Below are 23,226 nucleotides of genomic sequence, written 5' to 3'. Positions count from 1 at the left end.
AAAATTTGACCGGTGTAAAAATTTGGGCACCTCAACATGAAAATGACATTAATATTTTGTAGATCCTCTTTTTCCCAAAATAACAGCCTTTAGTCACTTCCTGTAGCTTTTAATGAGTTCCTGGATCCTGGATGAAGGTAAGTTTGACCATTCCTGTTTACAAAACAATTCCAGTTCAGTTAAGTTTGATGGTCGCCGAGCATGGACAGCACGCTTCAAATCATCCCACAGATTTTCAATGATATTCAGGTCTGGGGACTGGGATGGCCATTCCAGAACATTTTAATTGTGAATACATGAATGCCTGAGTAGATTTAAAGCAGTGTTTTGGATCATTGTCTTGCTGAAATATCCATCCCCTGCATAACTTCAACTTCGTCACTGATTCTTGCACGTTATTGTCAAGAATCTGCTGATACTGAGTTGAATCCAAGCGACCCTCAACTTTAACAAGATTCCCGGTGCCGGCATTGGCAACACAGCCCCAAAGCATGATGGAACCTCCACCAAATTTTTACTGTGGGTAGCAAGTGCTTTGTTTGGAATGCCGTGCTTTTTTGCCTCCATGCATAACGCCTTTTTGTATGACCAAACAACTCAATCTTTGTTTCATCAGTCCACAGGACCTTCTTCCAAAATGTAACTGGCTTGTCCAAATGTGCTTTTGAATACCTCAGGCGACTCTGTTTGTGGCGTGCTTGCAGAAACGGCTTCTTTTGTATCACTCTCCCATACAGCTTCTCCTTGTGCAACGTGTGCTGTATTGTTGACCAATGCACATTGACACCATCTGCAGCAAGATGATGCTGCAGGTCTTTGGAGGTGGTCTGTGGATTGTCCTTGACTGTTCTCACCATTCTTCTCTGCCTTTCTGATATTTTTCTTGGCCTGCCACTTCTGGGCTTAACAAGAACTGTACCTGTGTTCCTCCATTTCCTTACTATGTTCCTCACAGTGGAAACTGACAGTTTAAATCTCTGAGACAACTTTTTGTATCCTTCCCCTGAACAACTAGGTTGAATAATCTTTGTTTTCAGATCATTTGAGAGTTGTTTTGAGGAGCCCATGATGCCACTCTTCATAGGAGATTCAAATAGGAGAACAACTTGTAAGTGGCCACCTTAAATACCTTTTCTCATGATTGGATACACCTGCCTATGAAGTTCAAAGCTCAATGAGGTTACAAAACCAATTTAGTGCTTTAGTAAGTCAGTAAAAAGTAGTTAGGAGTGTTCAAATCAAGAAATTGATAAGGGTGCCTATACTTTTGTATCGGTCAAATTTTGTTTAAATGCGGATTGCACATTTTCTGTTAGTACAATAAACCTCATTTCAATCCAGAAATATTACTCAGTCCATCAGTTATTAGATATATGAAACTGAAATAGCTGTTGCAAAAACCCAAATTGTTATAAAGAAAAAAGGTTAACATTAATAGGGGTGCCCAAACTTTTTCATATGACTGTAATAATAATAATAATAATAATAATAATAATAAATAATATTAATATTAGCAAATTCTTCCAATTAGAAATATAGTATAGTTCTCTTGATATAACCATGTCTTTTATCTCATGTGCAGGGCATTGCAGCATAGTTATTCATGGTTACGACCACTCCTATAGTGACAGTTAGTTGCTATTAATCATAACCATGGATATCTAAGCTACTTTAATGCCCTGCACATGAGTTAAACAGCATGGCTAATCAGGAGAATTATACTACATTTCTAATTGGAAGTATTTGCTATTATTATTATTATTCCTACTACATATTGGGATAGGATCTTGGAGATAGGAATGCTCCTTTGAGGCTAGTCGCTACTTACAGACAGCATAGACGGATAAGTAGTTAGACAAGCCAGTATCAGAAAACAGGAGGACTCAGGGAGTAAGCTGATATGCAGTCAAGTCACAGGCTGAGGGTCAGAATTCCAGCAGGGTATGTATTAGATTCAGGGAGCAGACAGAGACGTAGTCAGGTAATGGTCCAAGGTTAGAAACCAGGTGGTAATGACAAGAAAAGGGAGCAGGCAGAGAAGGGTCAATAAATAGTCAGGGGTCAAGAAGCCTGGATCAGAATACAAGCACAAACACAAGCCAAGAGTACAACTGCAAAACCAGAGACTACGACTGGTGAAGTTCTGAAAGAGCATGCTCAGTAATGAAACAGAGCAATTACCAGGAAGGTGGAACGCCTGAGTAATCAGCATCTCCCAGGACCTGCATGGAATCCTGTGCTGTCAAACAACCTGTCAGCAAGTGCTCAGAGAAACACAGTAGAGCATCTCCAAATGCAAGATGCTCTGCACAAAGCAAACATGTCACTGCCAGCTCTATAGTTCAGGAAGGCGCAGCAGAGTGTGGCACCCATGTGACTTCAGGCACCACAGGGTACTGCACCCCGGTGCAGGGCTCATCCTGGGTAGGAAGGAGGTCATTGCCGGTAACCACACCATACATCCCATCACACAGTTAGTTGCCCATTCACTGGGGACTGGGTTAGGGTAGGGTCATTAGGATGGTCACCAGAACATATGGGCCCCCCACCCACTAGTCCAGTGTCTCAGGAGGGAGGAGCAACACCTAGGGGGAATAAGGTGACAGACACACACAGTTAAGAGTCTTGGACAACCGGTGGAAGATGTGAGACGCAGGAGTTACACGGTCGCTGACGGGAGAGCTTGATAGCTCCCTCAGGACCTGCGCAACCGATGGGGTGCGGAGCCCTAGGCTGGTGGGAACTTCAACTCCCATCGGTAGAATCCGTCGGGCAGGGGATTGCAAGTCTCCTGGCCCACCACAAGCGCTCGGGGCACAGCAGCACATTGAGCCAGAAGTCGGGTCCAAGGGACGGCCCAACAACAGACTCGCACTGCCTGCTATACGGGACGGAAAAGCTAACAAGACACGGGGTCCCAGCGTAGCTTCAAGCTGCAGGGACTGATCAAACACAGTGCAAGGAGGAAGGGTTCACAATCTACAGTACCGGTTCTGGCCTCTGACCTATCCGGGATCAGCTGAGGCCCATCACAGCAGAGACCGGCACTCCAAGGGTGACAACCTTACAGTGGGTAAAGACCTTGGACTACAGCCTCTGTGTCGTCCCATCTCTTCCGGCACCATTGCCCCTGCGCTCCGGCGCCATAGCCTACTACTACCTCCATCATCCTCCCTGGGGCCTGGCTCTACCTGTGGAGAGCTGCAACATCCGAACTGCTTTACCATCCACCCCTTAAGAGAGAGACTCTCTGCAGCGGCAGCTCCCCTATTGGGTGGCATCATGAATAACAACTCCCATCATTCCCCTTCCCATCTTTATTGACACCGACGGGGTCGCGAAACCGGGCCGGACTGCTGTGACATCCCAGACTGACACCGACCCAGTGACGGGTAACCCCTAGAGACCCCGTGAGCGCGTCAAGAGCATCACCTGTGTGCAAGATGCTCCGCACAGCAGAACTGTGACAGTTCCTTTAACTTTTAAAGGGGGTGGCTTCCATTATTAGCCAATAATAAAGAATGAAGCACATGGAGAGAAAGTCAAGCAATGTTCGATTGTCCTATTGATATGACCAGGGTGTTTACTATTAATATTATTAAATTAAGCTCTGTCATAACTACAATACAGCGTTCGCGAGTTTTACATTTTGGATCATTACAGCCTCCTTCTTCAAGGCTTTTCTTCTCAGAACCATTAAAATATTGCGTAATGAAAATAAAGGATTTATGGATCTTGCATTTTACAAGCAACACATCATAACATGCATTAATCATGCTGGATGTCACCGTGCTAATAAATCACATTTCCCTTTATTTATTTTCTCCATGTCGCTGCCAAAGTGCAAAAACACTGGCTAGTCAGTTTCTCTATCGGATTGATGGCGCTCGCATGCTTTCTTGTACAAGGGACGGAGTTGAGATCATCGCAAAAGGTATGTAAAGCTGAAGCTGTGGTGCAACTCCACATATTTCTATATTAGTCACAATAGACAATTTAATAACCTGGATTAAGTCATCAGATGTTGACAGTGCATGTATTACCTAAGGGGAAAAACATTCAGACATGACAAGATTAGACCTGGCTTTTGTTAAGAAATATTTAAGTGAGGTTTACACTGCCATGGCTGGATAGACATTTTATAAGCTCTTGTAATATACAGCAAAACAACATCAATAATGACTTGCAATATTACAGCTGCACTATGACATTAGAATAGGAAACTAATGGAATTTATCATCCGCGATTCCATTTATTTCTTTACATAATTATTTGTTTTTAAGAATGTTTGAGAATATTACAGATGGTTACAACTTGCCAAATGAAATGTTAAAGGCGAAACTCCATTTTATAGTTTCCATTATAATTTTTTATAAGGGAGTCTCCCGAATGAGTAATTTCTTAGAAACAACAATGAGCACTAGAGATGAGGAAATGTATTTGAGTGTCATTTAATTCTAGTCAAACTTTACAAAAATTTGTATTCTTCCCAATATGGATTTTTGTAACACTCGTGGCCATTGTAGGGGGCAGCAAACGGGATTAGTGGACCAACTGGACCATAGAGAGGACCTGGGCTTACCCCTTAGTTGGAGGGGCAGAGAGGTGATAGACTCAGGGTATGAATGCAGATGGAAGCAGGCACAAGTGAGAAAGCTAAGGCAGACAGGCAGGTGGGTATAGACAGATATGATGGGCACGGAGAGTTAGGTATGGGAAGGCAGGTACAGGGTGATGGACACTGACAATGGGACCTGTCAGCTAGCTAGGAGACTGAGACACTGACTAACTAGGAGAATTGCACAGGCACCTCCCCTAATGGGAAGGTGCCTTAAATACATAGTGTCTCTCAGCCCCAGGCTGAGAGGAATTTTGTGGAAATAGCGTGCCAGGTCTTTAAGAGGAGCGCCGATGCATACTAGGCGTGATTCCGGGGAGCCAGTGCCATCATGTGCAAAAGCTCCGGGGTGAGGTGAGGACAGCTGGACACGTGGATGGCCAGTGAGTGTGGGGGAGAATGCAACCTGGCCGGGGCAGTGAGTAAGTGAGCATCTACAATATTTTTTTTTAATTTGCTCTATATGATTTCAGCAATATAGTGTCCAGCTGTGGTTGCCATTTAGCTGAACCCTAAAGTTCTGGAAAAACGTTTTAAGAAATAATAATAATAAACACCTCGTTATCATGTCTGGCAGTTACAGCAGTTTAGTCTTCAATGCCTCTTTATTTGGCCTTCCTCCAAGGAGCGCTTCCTCTTTGGCCGCTTTTCTCTACACTGGATCTTCTGCCACCAAGGAGACCTCTGATATCACTGCACAGCATGCCATCCCTCAAGCCATTAACTCATTTTGTACTTTTGTGAAGTCACAAAGTGCACCTCAACAGAATGGAGTGCAGTGGTGTCCGGGGCGTCTTTGCTGCAGGAAGACCCAGCATAGTGTATAGCAGGTCGAAGAGGATGGACACGATGGGGGAACGTGAAAAGAAGAGGTGTAAAGGACGGGAAAGCTGTGAAGTGAATATTTTCTTCATTATCTATTATGCTCTGGGACCTCGACTGACCCCAAATAATAGGAAGGGACATTCAATTTACATCTAATAACCTTTATACAAATTGAATTTCCCTGTATAATTTATGTGATTTGGTGAATTCGAATCTGTCACCAGGTTTTTGCTCCCCCATCTGAGAGCAGCATAATGTAGGGACAGAGTCTCTGATTCCAGTGATGTGTCACTTACTGAGCTGTTTGCTGTCATTTTGATAAAATCAATGTTTTCTCTGCAGCAGATCTAGCAGTTATACAGAGCTCATGAATATGCTGGACTACCTGCAGCACGTCAAGTAGTTCTGTAATGATAATCTACTGCTGATTAATCACTGATTTTATAAAAACTACACTAAGCAGCCAAGTAAGTGACACATCACTGGAATCAGGGTCTCTGTCTCCATGTTATGCTGCTCTTAGATTAGGTGGAAAAAAACCTGGTGACTGATTCCCTTAAATAGTTTATAATGTAGTCATCTCTTTACAATATTTTATTATTAAAACTTTTCAAGTATATTTTTCCTCAAATCGCTGCAGCATCACAAAGTCAAAAGTACAATACTGAAATCTTACAACCAGTGTGATACATGTGGCCTTGGAACGGACACCATGTATCAGCTGTCATCTTTCCTTTAAGCGTGGGTGGAAATGTGCAGGACAATGAGATAATGTCACATAATCAAATAGAGGCTTTATCACAGAGCCGGACAAAGATGACAGAAAATCCAGCATTCTTCACCACCATCAGTATTTCATCAGTGACGTGATGTTCGTGATGCCAGGAAAAGCTGAAGCTGTGCTGCCCCCGGTAGACCTGTGATGTTACGGTGGTGGCTGCGAGTGGTGATATGGCCGTACCGGGCGCGAGCGACAGGCTTTTGTAATGGAGGTTTAAAATAATATTTAAAAAGAGAGAAGGAATATAATAAAATAACTAAATAAAACAAATAACGAGTTTGTGACACCAGTTGGGATGTTTGGCTGAGGTACGGCCGGGCATTGCTGGAGGTCCCAGGAGTTAGGTGGTGATGCCCAGTGCCAGAGGGTTGTCCTCTTGCCCCCTCAACTAGGACTGGATCCTGGGGATGTTGAGGTAGGGATGGTGCAGCAGAGAATAATTCAGCCAGAGACAGGACAGGGAGCTTTTACCTTTTTACTGGAGCTCTGCAGAACTTTTATCACAGCATCGAATGATGGAGGTACTTCCTGCCCTGATGAGAGTTGTCTCCTCTGCTGGAAAGTGATAGTGTACTCTTCCTTTGCTACTATTTCTCTATGTGGGAATATCTTCAAAGCAGGAGGAGAAAAAGGGTTAATACCACGCAATCCACCAGAACAACATGTGGAAATGTTGATAGATTAATAACTCTTTTATTCCATAGGTCTACGCGTTTCGAGGTATGAAGACATCTTCCTCAGGACCAGAATATCAACAATGCATAAACAGAGAGAGATGACACACTTATATACGTACTAGAAGGTGGCCCGATTCTACGCTTCGGGTATTCTAGAATTTACGTATTGTGTAGTTAATGTATGATTTTTGTTATATATATATGTTTAATCTCTTTTTTATTGAAAAATTATATATATAGATGTTGTGTGTAGTTGCCAAGTGTTTGTGTAGGCGCTGTACATGTTCTGGGTGTTGTCTGGGTGTGGCGGAGGGTGAGAGCGGTGTTGTATGTGTGTTGCGTTGTGTGTGTTGCATTGTTTGTGGAGCACTGTGTGTCTGTAGCGTTGTGTGTGTGTCTGCAGTGTTGTCTGTGTGGATGTGGGGTGCGTGTGTGTGTTTTGGGGGGAGGTATCTTTTGTGCAATGTGTGTGTTGTGCGGTATGTGTGTATATTTGTTTGTGCTGCGGTGTTTGTGTGTTGGGTGTTGTGTGTGTGCGGCGTTGTCTGTGTGTCTGGGTGTCTGTGTAGGGCGGTGTTTGTGGTTCCCAGTGTGTGTGTGTGGTGTGTTGTGCAGTGCGTGTGTGGCGGTGTGTGTGTGTGTTTTGGGGGGAGGTGTGCACCCCCCATCGTGCTCCATCCCCCATGCTGCACATCCCCCATCGTTCTCCATCCCCCATGCTGCGCACCCCCCATTGTGCTCCATCCCCCACGCTGCGCACCCCCCATCGTGCTGCATCCCCCATGCTGCGCCCCCCCCCCCATTGTGCTTCATCCCCCATGCTGCGCACTCTCCATCGTGCTCCATCCCCCATGCTGCGCACTCCCCATCGTGCTCCATCTCCCATGCTGCGCACTCCCCATCGTGCTCCATCCCCCATGCTGCGCACCCTCCATCGTGCTCCATCCCCCATGCTGCGCACCCCCCATCGTGCTCCATCCCCCATGCTGCGCACTCCCCATCGTGCTCCACAGTCACACATCAGACAGTATACACGCATACATCCGATCGCATACACGCGCACACCCGATCGCATACACGCACACACACTGACGATATCGCACATAAGCACTCACACACTCCCAACATCAGGAGATACCACATGCTTCCGGCCATGTGATCCTCCGGCAGGTCCTGGAAGGTCACTGCACAGGGCACAGTATCGCCGCCGAGAAGTAAGCGATATCGCCGGATGTTGTGAGTGTGTGGATGCGATCTGATGTGTGTGTGAGGTGTGTGTGAGAGTGAGTGAGTGTGATCTGATGTGTGTATGTCTGTTCTTATGTGTGTGCGTGTGTGTGTGTTCCGCCGCTGCAGGACCTTGATGTGCTCACCTGCTCCCGGTCGGCGTCTGGTGGGTATGACTGCGGGGTCTTCTTTTTTCTGTCTTCTCTCTTCTGGGGGGTGCCCGCTGCCTATAATGAAGTGTCTTGCAGTGTCTTTAACTCTTTCACCGCTGCATGACACTTCATTATTGACCGCACCGGTGTACGCTGGTAACCATGATATAGTTACCCGATGTTTATCATGGTTACCAGCGTACACCGGCTCCGTCACGTCCCAGCATCGCAAGGTTATGTCTGGGCTGGGGGAGTCGGGGCTTCGTTTGAATTCAGGGGTAGGGGCGTGTCCGAGCGGTCGATGCGTGCGGAGTGTCGGGGCGAGCGGCCAATCCATACGGGGGGCGGGCCAGGCCGAGGCGAGCGGCCAATCCGTGGGGGTGGGCAGGGCCAGGCCGAGCCCGGCGGCCAATCCGCTGTTTGTCACCGTAAGGACACAATTTTGGAGCAAGACAGACAGACAGACAGACAGACAGACAGACAGAATAAGGCAATTATATATATAGATGGTTTATAGCAAAGACCGCCTACTGGTAATTTGAAAAAAATCGTCGGGTAAAGAAAAAAACACATCTGTTTACATGACATAAAGTAAATACATGTGTTTTTTTTCTTTACCCGAGTTATTAATCTATCAACATGTCCATATCTTATTCTGGCAGATTGCGCCAGATTAACTCTTTTTCTCCTCCTGCTTTGAAGACATTTCAATGTGGGGCCGTGGCAGCCGCCATTATCTCATGCTATCTATAGTGGTTGTGACCCTTTACAACCACATCTGTGACTGTATTATATCATCTATTACCTTGTTTATTTATCTGGTAAGACCCTATCAGCACTTCTGTTTTTCTAGCTATATCTATGTGGGAATAGGTATCTTGGTATCCTGGGATTTCCAAGACAAGAACAATCTGGATTTGTAATCCCTTCCGGACGAGCAGGTGACGGGAATCCTGAAGGAAAACTCACTATTTCTTCTAGAAGTTTCCAGACTCACACGTGCCACTGTGTTCCCAGGCAATTCACTGCTCCTTATTAGTGTTGAGCGGACCCGGACTGGAAAAATCCGGATCCGCGCGGTTTCAGCGGTAGATCCGGGTCCAACCCGGACGCGGGATTCCGGGTGCACGATCTGGATTCGGCATTTTTTCTCTCTCTCTCTCTTGTCCCGGATTCCACTTCTCTTTGACATATATTGACCCGGATTCAGGATCGGATCTCGGACTTCCTTTTCAAACCGCCACTGATCCGCCGGACCCGGATTATTAGCAATCCACTCAACTCTACTCCTTATAGAAAGGTTAATAGCAGTCCTCTGAGTTTGCCACTGACCTTGGAAGTCCAAGTGGCCTAGGGACTGATACCCTGTCAATGTATAGCTGGCCCCTCCAGAGGCTTAAGCAGTTACCTCAGGACAGGACCGTCTCCATATTATACTCTTTACTTGGCTCTGACTGAAATTTTACCTCAGACCTAAGCTCCACCCTCATCTCTTTCAAGGGCTCTCTCTCAAGCTTTGGTTTTATCTCAAGTGACCAGCCCTAGTAAGGGAGTTTAGGCAAATGTGTGTTTTTTGACGAGCAACAGAGGAAACCATGTCTTATCAAGGCTAACAATCCAAGTTATACAGATGGAAATACACATGCAGTTATTATTTGTGGCGACTAGGCACAGGGCACCACAATTTTCATATATGTAAATATAAGTAAATTACAAAGCTTGTCTAAAACATTATATGTTTATCACACACAGCACCCATACTGTACACTGATGCTTTCTGTGTTCTGTCCATGATTTTTATAAGTCCATAGACTTGTATTGGTGATTTTGATTTGTGACACTGATAAAAAAAAACGCTCTTCATGATTTCTATTGCATACACAGTTTGCAAAAAAAAAAAACCATGAACATATGAACAGCAGCATAGATTATAATGGAACTGAATGAATGAAAACCATGGATAGAACATGTGAAAAACGGACATTTGAATGAGACCTTACTGTCATTACACGTGCATAGAGGAGAGCAGAAGTCTGCCTCACCTGCAACACAGCATTGTATTGCTTACTCAGGTACGGGCGTAAATTGTGACCAATAAAACAGATGTGCAAAAAGGAGAAAATGTTAACAACACTTTATGAGTTAGAGGTGTGGATTTATGAGGTTTATTTATTACTAGTGATGAGCGAGCGTTTTCAGCACTGCTTGTTACTCGATCAAGCATTAGCGTGCTTTGTGAATATCGCGGGTGCTCGGTTGTGTCATCCATAAAACAACAACCGCAATGCACAGGCTTGCTTCACTGCATGATGTGTGCAGGCGCCCCAGAGAGAGCCATCCCCTGTCTCTGAATTGCTCTCCTAGGGATAAAACTATGTTCTCAGATGTAAAGAAAAATGGGAAAAAAACAAACAAATCCCATCCTCCCACCGGAAATGCTCTGATTCTGGCTGGCTGAATGTGTTCGGAGACCCGAGCCGATGAATCATTGACTTTTCATAATGCTCGTTACTTGCGTCGTACTCATCTGAGCTTCTGATCAGCTCAAATCGAGTAATGCGTATTCCAGCATTTTAGTGCTCGCCCATCACTAATTATTACATATTTCATATCCAGTGGATAATAACCTCTCCAGACTCCATGACTGGCGGCTGATCTGCATTTTACTTTTCCTTGCTATGTTTAACTTTACATAGGAATAAATGCAGGGCTGGAGGCCGTGAGGACGGTACAATCTTTCACTCTTTGGTTGATCTGGCAAAACACTTGGTTAAAATGAGAGACCTGCCAATCACTTAAGTAAAGGCCGCTTTACATGCTACAATAAATCTTACGATGTGTCGGCGGGGACACGTCGTAAGTGACGCACATCCGGCATCGTAAGTATGATTGTAGCATGTAAAACCTCCGTGCAATTGCGATTGAACGAAAATCCGTTCATCGCATGCATGTTGTTCATTCCTCAAAGATTGAACATGCGGTTGTGCAATGTTCCCGAGGCAGCACACATCGCAGTGTGTGACACCCCGGGAACATTAAACGACAGCTTACCTCCGTCCCGCAGCTCCCGCTGACAATGCGGAAGGAAGGAGGTGGGCGGGATGTTTACGTCCCGCTCATCTCCGCCCTTCCACTTCTATTGGCTGGCTGCCGCGTGACGTCGATGTGACACCGAACGTCCCTCCCACTCCAGGAAGTGGACGTTCGCCGCCAACATCGAGGTCGTATGGAAGGTAAGTACGTGTGACGGGGGTTAATCGTTTGTGCGGCACGTTCAACAAATTGAACATGCCACACATATGATGGGGGCGTTGCAAATCGCATATGATATCGTATGCGAAATTGCAACGTGTAAAGCAGGCTTAAGATGTGAATTGTTCATTCTCCTGTCCTTTTGTTGGCTATGTCAATGTGTCTGGGCTACTTGGTCATCAAGATAACTCTAATAATCTAGTATGTGCACACAATCAAGACCCGCTGCATCCTGGACATGGCGGGTCCTGACTTGTGGGGCTGTGAGTCTCCACCGCAGGACACCACAGATAGTCATGCCCACGATCTGGGCTCGGGCAGTTGCGATCTCTCACTGTGTTCTCCCTGCGGAGAACAAACGCTTGCGTCTCTGCTTCAAAGAATTGACATTATGCGGCTCGGGAAGGTCAGTTTTCGCTGCGGGAATAACAAGCACAGTGGGCATGGCATTTCTAGAAATCCCATCCACTGTGCTTGTTCTGTACAACGCAGCATTTTGGATGCAGGGAAAAAACACCACCTAAAACGCTGTGAACCCTTATCGTTGGTATGCAGCCTAAATCCTGATAGTACTTCAATACTGCTCCACAAACCTATAAACAGTATACAATGTCAGCATCATAGAGCTGTACATTACAAAAGATAATGTTGGGCAGCATCAATATAACAGTAGCATCCAATGTAAACAATGCATCTTGAAAACACAATGTCATACAATGTAAATGTTTTAGGGAAATAAAGGACAAATGTAAATATGCCAGACAGTTCCCGAATAGAGAAATGTTACAGTGCAAATATAATGTATCTACACAGTGCCAAAGTAGTGCATTGAAAAAATTGTAAGTGAATACGAAGTTGCATTATGTACCAATACTATATAAGATTAATAGTGTCTTATAATTCCAAGACAACAGTGCCTTCAGTTTTCATAAAACATTTTCATATAGTCCCGATGTGAGCATATTTATCTTCTGCTTGTCTCTACTATTCAGGAAGCTACCTGCAGGACCCTATTATTAACTTCTGCATGTACTTTCCTGTCTTGTATGCTATCAGAGAGATTGATGCCGAAACAGGAGAAGACGGTCCCTGTCCTATGTGATAATTACAGGATTCTCTTATCTCTTTGTGGCTGGAATAGTCTCTGCATGCTCCTGTTATATATGTGATCCTGGTGCATTTTCCCGTCCTCTTCCCAGGCAATGTGTCACTAGTGATGGGTACCACTTGCCTAAATAACCAAAAAAGACAAAACAAATCCAAGATCATTGCTGCCAAACATTTAATAGACACCATATTATTTTTTTGTCATGCAAAATATCTCCCTTACCCCTCAGGCCATCATATCCCGTATAAATGCCTTACTTACCGCCATTATGTTGTCATATAGATTTTTTACTGCATAGCGTTTGTGGTTAGTTCATAGATGTAATTAGTGTAGTGTTCTCAATTTCCCTTCATTGTTCAATATATCAATGTTTAATTTTGAGTAACTTGTCTAGAATTGATTGTGATTGTAAAGTCCGGGAGATGGAAACCTATGAGGCAGAAGAGACTATAAATATGGCATGTTGTTACTGGGAGAAGATCTACCTAATGAAAATGATTTAAAAAATGAGTGCATACATCTGCATGAGAATCAATTTTTCAGGTAAAAGCCTGATGAAGACTTTACGTCGAGGTAGAAATGCGTTGTTCTTGTGCCAATGAAGCCTGGGCACTAATTTTTATTGCTTACTAATAGTGTTGAGCGGACCCGGATCTAAAAAATCCGGATCCGCACGGTTCGAGGGTCCGATCCGAGTCTGACCAGTACCCGGGATTTGGGGCGCACGGTCCGGATTCGTGGGGTTTTTTTCTCTCTCTCTCTCTCCCTATCCCTCTCCTTCTCCCTCTCCTTCTCCCTCTCCTTCTCCCTCTGCCTCTCCCCCTCCCTCTCCCCCTCCCCCTCCTCCTCCCCCTCCCCCTCGCCCTCTCCCTCTCCCTCTCCCTCTCTCTCTCTCTCTCTCGTCCACGGATCCCGTTCACCATTGATTTATATGGCCGCGGATTCCGGATCGGATCCGGACTTCGGCGCAAACCCAATCTGGATCCACCGGACCCGGATTATGACCGATCCGCTCAACTCTACTTACTAGCTGTAGTACCGGGAGTTGCCTGGGATAGAAACTAAGTGTTTTCTGTCTCTCTCACTCCTCCTTTCTCCCACTCTCCCTCTCTGTCTGTCTCCCTCTCTGTCTGTCTCTGTATGTCTCTGTGTGTGTGTGTGTCTCTGTGTGTCTGTCTCTATCAAAATCATATTAACTGACACATGAGCTTCTTATACTAAGAATGCCCTTCGTTACCTAAAGCAACCAATCACAGCTCCTATTAATGACCTGTAGCTCCGAGCTCCATTGACTTTAATGTAAGTATTTTTTTTGGAGAATAACTGTAAACTGCAGGGTTAAATTTTCCACTCAAAACATAGCCTATGATGTTTTCTGAGTCAAATGAGACGGCTGTACAAACATTTTGTAAATTATAAACAAGGAGAAAGGAAGAAAAATGGCACCAAAACGTAATGCAAAAAAGTATTAAATTTTATTCACATAAATATGCAACGATATAAAATATCAAGTGGTTATGAGAATAAATAGTACAATGTCAAAATAAGACAAGAATTTGGACAATTATTTAGGGAAAAGAATGAAGTCACCTGGGGATGAAGGATGTGAGTATATGTAGAACACAAAAAGGGGGGAGAATATAAGGTCCGGCCCGCCGCCGTAAAGGAACCCTGAGGGGGGGGGGGGGGCCCAAAGGGAATGTATAAAAGATGTTTGAAAAATAGTATATCCCTGAGATGTGTAGATCCAGGGATGGGCCCCTGGGTATCAAGTGGATGAATGGTCAGGGTTACCCTCCACAAATAAATATAGTCAGGAATTAGTGGGCAATAACCAGTAAACAGATAAGCAAAAGGCGTTAAAGGGAGTGTGGGGAGATAGTGTCACCCAAAGTAGTCATAGGGCAATAGAGAGGAGGCTGAGGTAGTGGATTTAATGGGCAATTGTAGTCGTGAAGCCGAGAGGTGCCAGTTAGCACATTAACGGCTAATAAAATACAATCAGGTCCTTGTGCCCAGACTAGTCGTGGAGCTAAAGAAAGAGGCAGGAATAGTAGGGTAATTTCTTAAAGAAAGATGTGGGAAGACAGGTATGAACAGTTGAATAGAGATGGTGTACAGCCCGGCTCCAGTGGGAGGAGGTACAACCAGGCAGAAGGGAAGAAGAAAGCGAGTAAACAAAGTAGTCTCTAAAGTAGAGAGAACTAGTCGTGGGGCAGAGGAAGGGGACTGAATGGAGAGTATGAAATAGTCATAAAGCCGAGAAGTGCCTAAAAGCACAAAAGGCCAGTATCGGAGAAGAGGGGGGGGGGGGAGAGGGAGGAGGAAGAGAGTCAGATCTCAATGCCCAGTCTGGTCGTGTGAGCTTGAGAGAGGTATAAGCAGTGAAAGAGTAAGAGACCAATAACTACCTGAGGAGTGGAGGAAGGTGGCGGCAGGAGGACGATCCCAACAGCTGTTTCGCCTGAACGCTTTTACAAGGGAAGTGGGGAACGGAGTGAAGCTGACCGCTATATACAGGGACAGCGCAATTGTTTTCAATCAGGTGAGGGCGGTGTCCAAAGATGCGCATGCGCCGGAAGTCGAGGCCAGCGGGCGGAGCGAGCCGAGACCGCCGGAGGTAGTGCGCATGCGCGGGAGAACGGACGTCTCCATGACTCCCACGCATGCGCACAAGGCGGCCACGGCCGGACAGCGTCTCGCCAGCAGTCGGCAAGCCGGCAGATGCGCAAGGACACCAGGTGTGAATGGGACGATAGGAAGGTGACAATAATAATAACGTATGGAATACATAAGACAATAAGGCACAAAGGGGAATAAACAGCATAGCAACTGGACAGCAAAAGCACATCAGGACACAGGACATACACAGGATATGCAAAATAATGGATATAAGTTTCCAGCATGTTTCAATCCGGGCAAACTGCGCCGTCCTAGTTGTCCACCAATGGAAGGAAAGTGAGGAAGAAACGAAGGGAATATAAATCCAAACAGACCTAAAACCTGTATGGAAAAACCCAAACACAAAAATAATAAAGAGAAAAAATGAATAAAAATACAAATCAACAAGAGATTAAAAACAACATAAAAACAATTTGTGTTCTTATAGGATTGTACCCCCTAAAGGTCCAACGACGTGGACCGATGCACAAAAAAGTGGTCCATGTCGCGACATGTACCAATGGAAGGATAAGGGGACCATACAGAGGAGGTCCAAAAGCACCACACAGAATTGTGAAGGTGAGATTGGCATGGTCTCTATAAAAATGGGGAATAGCTAACTGTCTCGTTGAGACCGTTGGGAACCAAAGTATCGAGGGAGACAATCCACTTCGACTCTCGCTGAGCGAGAGTCTTGCGCAGATTGCCTCCCCGGATACCCGCGTGGATAATGTCTATGCCACGCACACTCAAGAACCTCGCATCACAACCGTGGAATTTACGGAAGTGGCGGGGAAGGGTTTTGAGAAGAGAAACATCCTCCACAGAAGCAGCGGCAGTTATATCCCTGACGTGCTCCTTAACTCGTACGCGCAACTCGCGTGAAGTAAGACCGATGTAAATTAGGGAGCACGGGCAGGTTGCATAATATACCACGTGCGTGGAAGCACACGTGATACGTGCGTCAATGGAGTAGGTCCTCTTCCCCTTAGAACAAACAAAAGAAGAGGTCCGTAAGATGTTAGGACATGCCACGCAGTGGCCACATGGATAGCAGCCACGGATCGGGCCACCAGAACCAAATGGGTTGAGGCGAGGGGGGATGTAATGACTATTAACGAGAAGATCCCCGAGGTTCCTTGCCCTCCTGGCTGTCATGAGGGGTCTCGACGGCAAGACATCAGCCAAGATGGGGTCCGTGAACAGGACCGGCCAATGTCTGTCGAGGATCCCCCTCATTGCGTCCCACTGATGGTTAAAAGTACCAATAAACCTAATGTGAGTATCCATGGTCGGCCGACGTGGTCGGTAGCAAAGCAACTGGTCCCTCGGCGTGTTTTTGGCACGAAGGTAACCTCTTTTTATACATCTGTTGCTGTACCCACGCTCCCTAAACCTGCATCGGAGATCAGACGACTGGGACTCAAAGTTGGAAGTTGTAGAGCATACCCGCTTCATCCTCAAAAACTGTCCGGTCGGGATGGCACGTATGGTGGAGGGGGTGTGGCCGGAGGATGCCAGTAGGAGGGCATTGACGGACGTGTCCTTACGAAAAACGTCCGTCTGAATGCCCCCCTGAGGATCCACCGAAATTCCAATATCCAAAAAATCCAGGTTTGTCCGACTATACCTGTAGGTTAATTTGATGTTAAGGGAATTCCTATTAAGGCCACACATGAATGACTCGAGTTGGTCGACAGTGCCCTGCCATAAAATAAAGATATCATCAATATAACGCAGCCAGCACTGCGCATGGGCGCTAGCCTGCGGAAAACCGTCGCCAAACACCAACCTCTCCCAGAAACCCAGGAAGAGGTTGGCGTAGGCCGGCGCGCAGGCCGCGACCATCGCAGTGCCACGCTGCTGCAAGTAAAATACATCCTTGAAAACAAAAAAATTATGTGTCAGGGCAAAGTCAAGCAACTCGAGCAAAAGATCCACCAGGGTGCCATCAAGACCGGAGGTTGAGAGGTAGAAGCGGGCAGCCTCCAGACCGTCCTTATGTCCGATGCAGGTGTAGAGAGACTCCACGTCGGCACAGACCAGGAGCATGTTATCGTCCACAAAGATGCCATCAAGATGCCGCAGGACGTCCGTAGTGTCTTTGACATAGGAGGGGAGACACTCAACCAAAGGTTTTAAATAAAAATCAATAAACTTGCAAATGGGTTCACAAACCCCTCCTATGCCTGACACTATGGGGCGTCCTGGGGGATTGAGGGCATCTTTGTGGATTTTGGGTAGGAGGTAAAATGTAGGGACGCGGGGACAGCCAGTGAGCAGGCCCTCAAACATCTTCTCGTCAATAGTTCCCCGATCATGGGCCTTAGAAAGTATTTTCCTAAGCTCCAGGGAGAAGGAAGTCATTGGACTACATGGGAGACGTACATAAGTGGATCTATCACGGAGTTGGCGGTAGGCCTCTTTCTCATATTTATCAACAGGCCAGACTACGATGTTGCCCCCCTTGTCCGCCGCCTTAACAACGACATCGTCACACAGCTGCAACCGTTTAATAGCCAATCTTTGATGGTGAGTAAGATTATCATAACGGCGTATAGTAGAAAGTTGTTTAAAATCTTCGGTTACAAGCCTAGTGAAGATGTCAATTGCTGGGCAGAGGGACAAGGGGGGGAACCTCACAGACCTGGGTTTGAGAAAATCAGGAGACCTACCAGTATTAGGGTTCTGCTCATCCAAGAGGTCTTGGAGATCCTGTAGGGCATTCCTCTCGGTCGGATCCAACTCGCTGTGTGATTGTTTCCGGGAATACAGCCTTTTAAAAAGGATTTTCCTGGCAAACAGGTTGGTGTCCTTCAAGGCTGAAAATAAATTAAAAGAATTCGTGGGGCAGAAATTAAGACCCATGGATAATACCTCAAGCTCAACATCTGAGAAGACACGTGTTGATAAATTAATTACCTGCAATTTATGTTTGGAAGTAGTAGCTTCGGTCACCGATTTCTGTGGTACTCGTGGCTCCCTTACTCGACTGCGAGTCGTTACGCCACCATTATATGGTAAATGATGTGTCTTGTCAGATGGAGCTGGAGGTATTTCATCAGCTGAAGAATTTGAAAAAAGCGAGGTGGATCGAGACCTAGAGGGACGACTCTGCCTGGATAAACTCCTGCCTCTTGAAAAGCGATGGCTCCACTTATATACGTTATTTGAGAGATAATCATTGGCGTCACGCTTGAATTTTTTGGATTTAAAGTCGCAGACCTCCTTCTCCCATTTCTGGGCGTCAAGGCCCACCTCATCATAAAATTTGGCTAAAGCCTCAGGAGTGCATAGATTCTGGATAGAGGCCTCCAATGTCTCAAGCTCGCTCTCCATGTGGTCAAGCGTGGACGTATTCTGTTTGGACAGAAGTTCCAGGAGGTTCACAGAGCATGCATGTAAATGACCTTCCCAAGTGGATTTAAAATCACCCTCCGGTGCAGGGAAGGAGGGGAAAACCTGAACTCGCAGGCCGCGAGGTATCCAACCGCTCTCCAAATATTTGGTTAGGAAAGCCCGGTTCCACCATATACGTGTTCTTTTTTTGTAGAGATCCTTGTATTTGTGCATCAGAGCCCGCGGGGACTGATCCTCAGGAGGTCCCCCATCAATGGTATTAGAATTGGGGGCTGTACTACCACATCCTTTTGTGACCTCATTCAAATGGGTGAGCCACGCCTGGTCGCGTGCCCGAAAATTCATACTAGCCAGGAAGGAAGCTGTGAAGCACACAGGAAAGAAGCAAATTAATAACAACATATGCATGGCTAAGTTAAATAATCACTGAGGGAAACACAACCTGGGGTTCCCACAGGAAGGGGTGCCTACTTCAAAAGACATTATAAACAAGGAGAAAGGAAGAAAAATGGCACCAAAACGTAATGCAAAAAAGTATTAAATTTTATTCACATAAATATGCAACGATATAAAATATCAAGTGGTTATGAGAATAAATAGTACAATGTCAAAATAAGACAAGAATTTGGACAATTATTTAGGGAAAAGAATGAAGTCACCTGGGGATGAAGGATGTGAGTATATGTAGAACACAAAAAGGGGGGAGAATATAAGGTCCGGCCCGCCGCCGTAAAGGAACCCTGAGGGGGGGGGGCCCAAAGGGAATGTATAAAAGATGTTTGAAAAATAGTATATCCCTGAGATGTGTAGATCCAGGGATGGGCCCCTGGGTATCAAGTGGATGAATGGTCAGGGTTACCCTCCACAAATAAATATAGTCAGGAATTAGTGGGCAATAACCAGTAAACAGATAAGCAAAAGGCGTTAAAGGGAGTGTGGGGAGATAGTGTCACCCAAAGTAGTCATAGGGCAATAGAGAGGAGGCTGAGGTAGTGGATGTAATGGGCAATTGTAGTCGTGAAGCCAAGAAGTGCCAGTTAGCACATTAACGGCTAATAAAATACAATCAGGTCCTTGTGCCCAGACTAGTCGTGGAGCTAAAGAGAGAGGCAGGAATAGTAGGGTAATTTCTTAAAGAAAGATGTGGGAAGACAGGTATGAACAGTTGAATAGAGATGGTGTACAGCCCGGCTCCAGTGGGAGGAGGTACAACCAGGCAGAAGGGAAGAAGAAAGCGAGTAAACAAAGTAGTCTCTAAAGTAGAGAGAACTAGTCGTGGGGCAGAGGAAGGGGACTGAATGGAGAGTATGAAATAGTCATAAAGCCGAGAAGTGCCTAAAAGCACAAAAGGCCAGTATCGGAGAAGAGGGGGGGGGAGAGGGAGGAGGAAGAGAGTCAGATCTCAATGCCCAGTCTGGTCGTGTGAGCTTGAGAGAGGTATAAGCAGTGAAAGAGTAAGAGACCAATAACTACCTGAGGAGTGGAGGAAGGTGGCGGCAGGAGGACGATCCCAACAGCTGTTTCGCCTGAACGCTTTTACAAGGGAAGTGGGGAACGGAGTGAAGCTGACCGCTATATACAGGGACAGCGCAATTGTTTTCAATCAGGTGAGGGCGGTGTCCAAAGATGCGCATGCGCCGGAAGTCGAGGCCAGCGGGCGTAGCGAGCCGAGACCGCCGGAGGTAGTGCGCATGCGCGGGAGAACGGACGTCTCCATGACTCCCACGCATGCGCACAAGGCGGCCACGGCCGGACAGCGTCTCGCCAGCAGTCGGCAAGCCGGCAGATGCGCAAGGACACCAGGTGTGAATGGGACGATAGGAAGGTGACAATAATAATAACGTATGGAATACATAAGACAATAAGGCACAAAGGGGAATAAACAGCATAGCAACTGGACAGCAAAAGCACATCAGGACACAGGACATACACAGGATATGCAAAATAATGGATATAAGTTTCCAGCATGTTTCAATCCGGGCAAACTGCGCCGTCCTAGTTGTCCACCAATGGAAGGAAAGTGAGGAAGAAACGAAGGGAATATAAATCCAAACAGACCTAAAACCTGTATGGAAAAACCCAAACACAAAAATAATAAAGAGAAAAAATGAATAAAAATACAAATCAACAAGAGATTAAAAACAACATAAAAACAATTTGTGTTCTTATAGGATTGTACCCCCTAAAGGTCCAACGACGTGGACCGATGCACAAAAAAGTGGTCCATGTCGCGACATGTACCAATGGAAGGATAAGGGGACCATACAGAGGAGGTCCAAAAGCACCACACAGAATTGTGAAGGTGAGATTGGCATGGTCTCTATAAAAATGGGGAATAGCTAACTGTCTCGTTGAGACCGTTGGGAACCAAAGTATCGAGGGAGACAATCCACTTCGACTCTCGCTGAGCGAGAGTCTTGCACAGATTGCCTCCCCGGATACCCGCGTGGATAATGTCTATGCCACGCACACTCAAGAACCTCGCATCACAACCGTGGAATTTACGGTCTCAACGAGACAGTTAGCTATTCCCCATTTTTATAGAGACCATGCCAATCTCACCTTCACAATTCTGTGTGGTGCTTTTGGACCTCCTCTGTATGGTCCCCTTATCCTTCCATTGGTACATGTCGCGACATGGACCACTTTTTTGTGCATCGGTCCACGTCGTTGGACCTTTAGGGGGTACAATCCTATAAGAACACAAATTGTTTTCATGTTGTTTTTAATCTCTTGTTGATTTGTATTTTTATTCATTTTTTCTCTTTATTATTTTTGTGTTTGGGTTTTTCCATACAGGTTTTAGGTCTGTTTGGATTTATATTCCCTTCGTTTCTTCCTCACTTTCCTTCCATTGGTGGACAACTAGGACGGCGCAGTTTGCCCGGATTGAAACATGCTGGAAACTTATATCCATTATTTTGCATATCCTGTGTATGTCCTGTGTCCTGATGTGCTTTTACTGTCCAGTTGCTATGCTGTTTATTCCCCTTTGTGCCTTATTGTCTTATGTATTCCATACGTTATTATTATTGTCACCTTCCTATCGTCCCATTCACACCTGGTGTCCTTGCGCATCTGCCGGCTTGCCGACTGCTGGCGAGACGCTGTCCGGCCGTGGCCGCCTTGTGCGCATGCGTGGGAGTCATGGAGACGTCCGTTCTCCCGCGCATGCGCACTACCTCCGGCGGTCTCGGCTCGCTCCGCCTGCTGGCCTCGACTTCCGGCGCATGCGCATCTTTGGACACCGCCCTCACCTGATTGAAAACAATTGCGCTGTCCCTGTATATAGCGGTCAGCTTCACTCCGTTCCCCACTTCCCTTGTAAAAGCGTTCAGGCGAAACAGCTGTTGGGATCGTCCTCCTGCCGCCACCTTCCTCCACTCCTCAGGTAGTTATTGGTCTCTTACTCTTTCACTGCTTATACCTCTCTCAAGCTCACACGACCAGACTGGGCATTGAGATCTGACTCTCTTCCTCCTCCCTCTCCCCCCCCCCCTCTTCTCCGATACTGGCCTTTTGTGCTTTTAGGCACTTCTCGGCTTTATGACTATTTCATACTCTCCATTCAGTCCCCTTCCTCTGCCCCACGACTAGTTCTCTCTACTTTAGAGACTACTTTGTTTACTCGCTTTCTTCTTCCCTTCTGCCTGGTTGTACCTCCTCCCACTGGAGCCGGGCTGTACACCATCTCTATTCAACTGTTCATACCTGTCTTCCCACATCTTTCTTTAAGAAATTACCCTACTATTCCTGCCTCTCTCTTTAGCTCCACGACTAGTCTGGGCACAAGGACCTGATTGTATTTTATTAGCCGTTAATGTGCTAACTGGCACCTCTCGGCTTCACGACTACAATTGCCCATTACATCCACTACCTCAGCCTCCTCTCTATTGCCCTATGACTACTTTGGGTGACACTATCTCCCCACACTCCCTTTAACGCCTTTTGCTTATCTGTTTACTGGTTATTGCCCACTAATTCCTGACTATATTTATTTGTGGAGGGTAACCCTGACCATTCATCCACTTGATACCCAGGGGCCCATCCCTGGATCTACACATCTCAGGGATATACTATTTTTCAAACATCTTTTATACATTCCCTTTGGGCCCCCCCCCCCCTCAGGGTTCCTTTACGGCGGCGGGCCGGACCTTATATTCTCCCCCCTTTTTGTGTTCTACATATACTCACATCCTTCATCCCCAGGTGACTTCATTCTTTTCCCTAAATAATTGTCCAAATTCTTGTCTTATTTTGACATTGTACTATTTATTCTCATAACCACTTGATATTTTATATCGTTGCATATTTATGTGAATAAAATTTAATACTTTTTTGCATTACGTTTTGGTGCCATTTTTCTTCCTTTCTCCTTGTTTATAATGTCTTTTGAAGTAGGCACCCCTTCCTGTGGGAACCCCAGGTTGTGTTTCCCTCAGTGATTATTTAACTTAGCCATGCATATGTTGTTATTAATTTGCTTCTTTCCTGTGTGCTTCACAGCTTCCTTCCTGGCTAGTATGAATTTTCGGGCACGCGACCAGGCGTGGCTCACCCATTTG

The 23,226-nt window shown here is 45.9% G+C and overlaps 1 long non-coding RNA gene across 1 annotated transcript in view; it reads left to right on the top strand.

Moving 5' to 3' along the window:
• Positions 1-3,874: 3,874 nt before the first annotated feature.
• The window catches only part of LOC142294981 (uncharacterized), a 28,891-nt gene continuing 9,539 nt past the window's right edge, over positions 3,875-23,226 (top strand). Inside the window, exons 1-2 of the long non-coding RNA XR_012751336.1 lie at positions 3,875-3,934; positions 6,929-7,048. This is a non-coding gene — a long non-coding RNA (uncharacterized LOC142294981). The remainder of the gene's footprint in view (positions 3,935-6,928; positions 7,049-23,226) is intronic.

The sequence above is a fragment of the Anomaloglossus baeobatrachus genome, chromosome 3, assembly GCF_048569485.1.
Source record: "Anomaloglossus baeobatrachus isolate aAnoBae1 chromosome 3, aAnoBae1.hap1, whole genome shotgun sequence".
Taxonomy (NCBI): domain Eukaryota; kingdom Metazoa; phylum Chordata; class Amphibia; order Anura; family Aromobatidae; genus Anomaloglossus; species Anomaloglossus baeobatrachus.
This window is presented reverse-complemented; position numbering and strand designations above follow the sequence as displayed.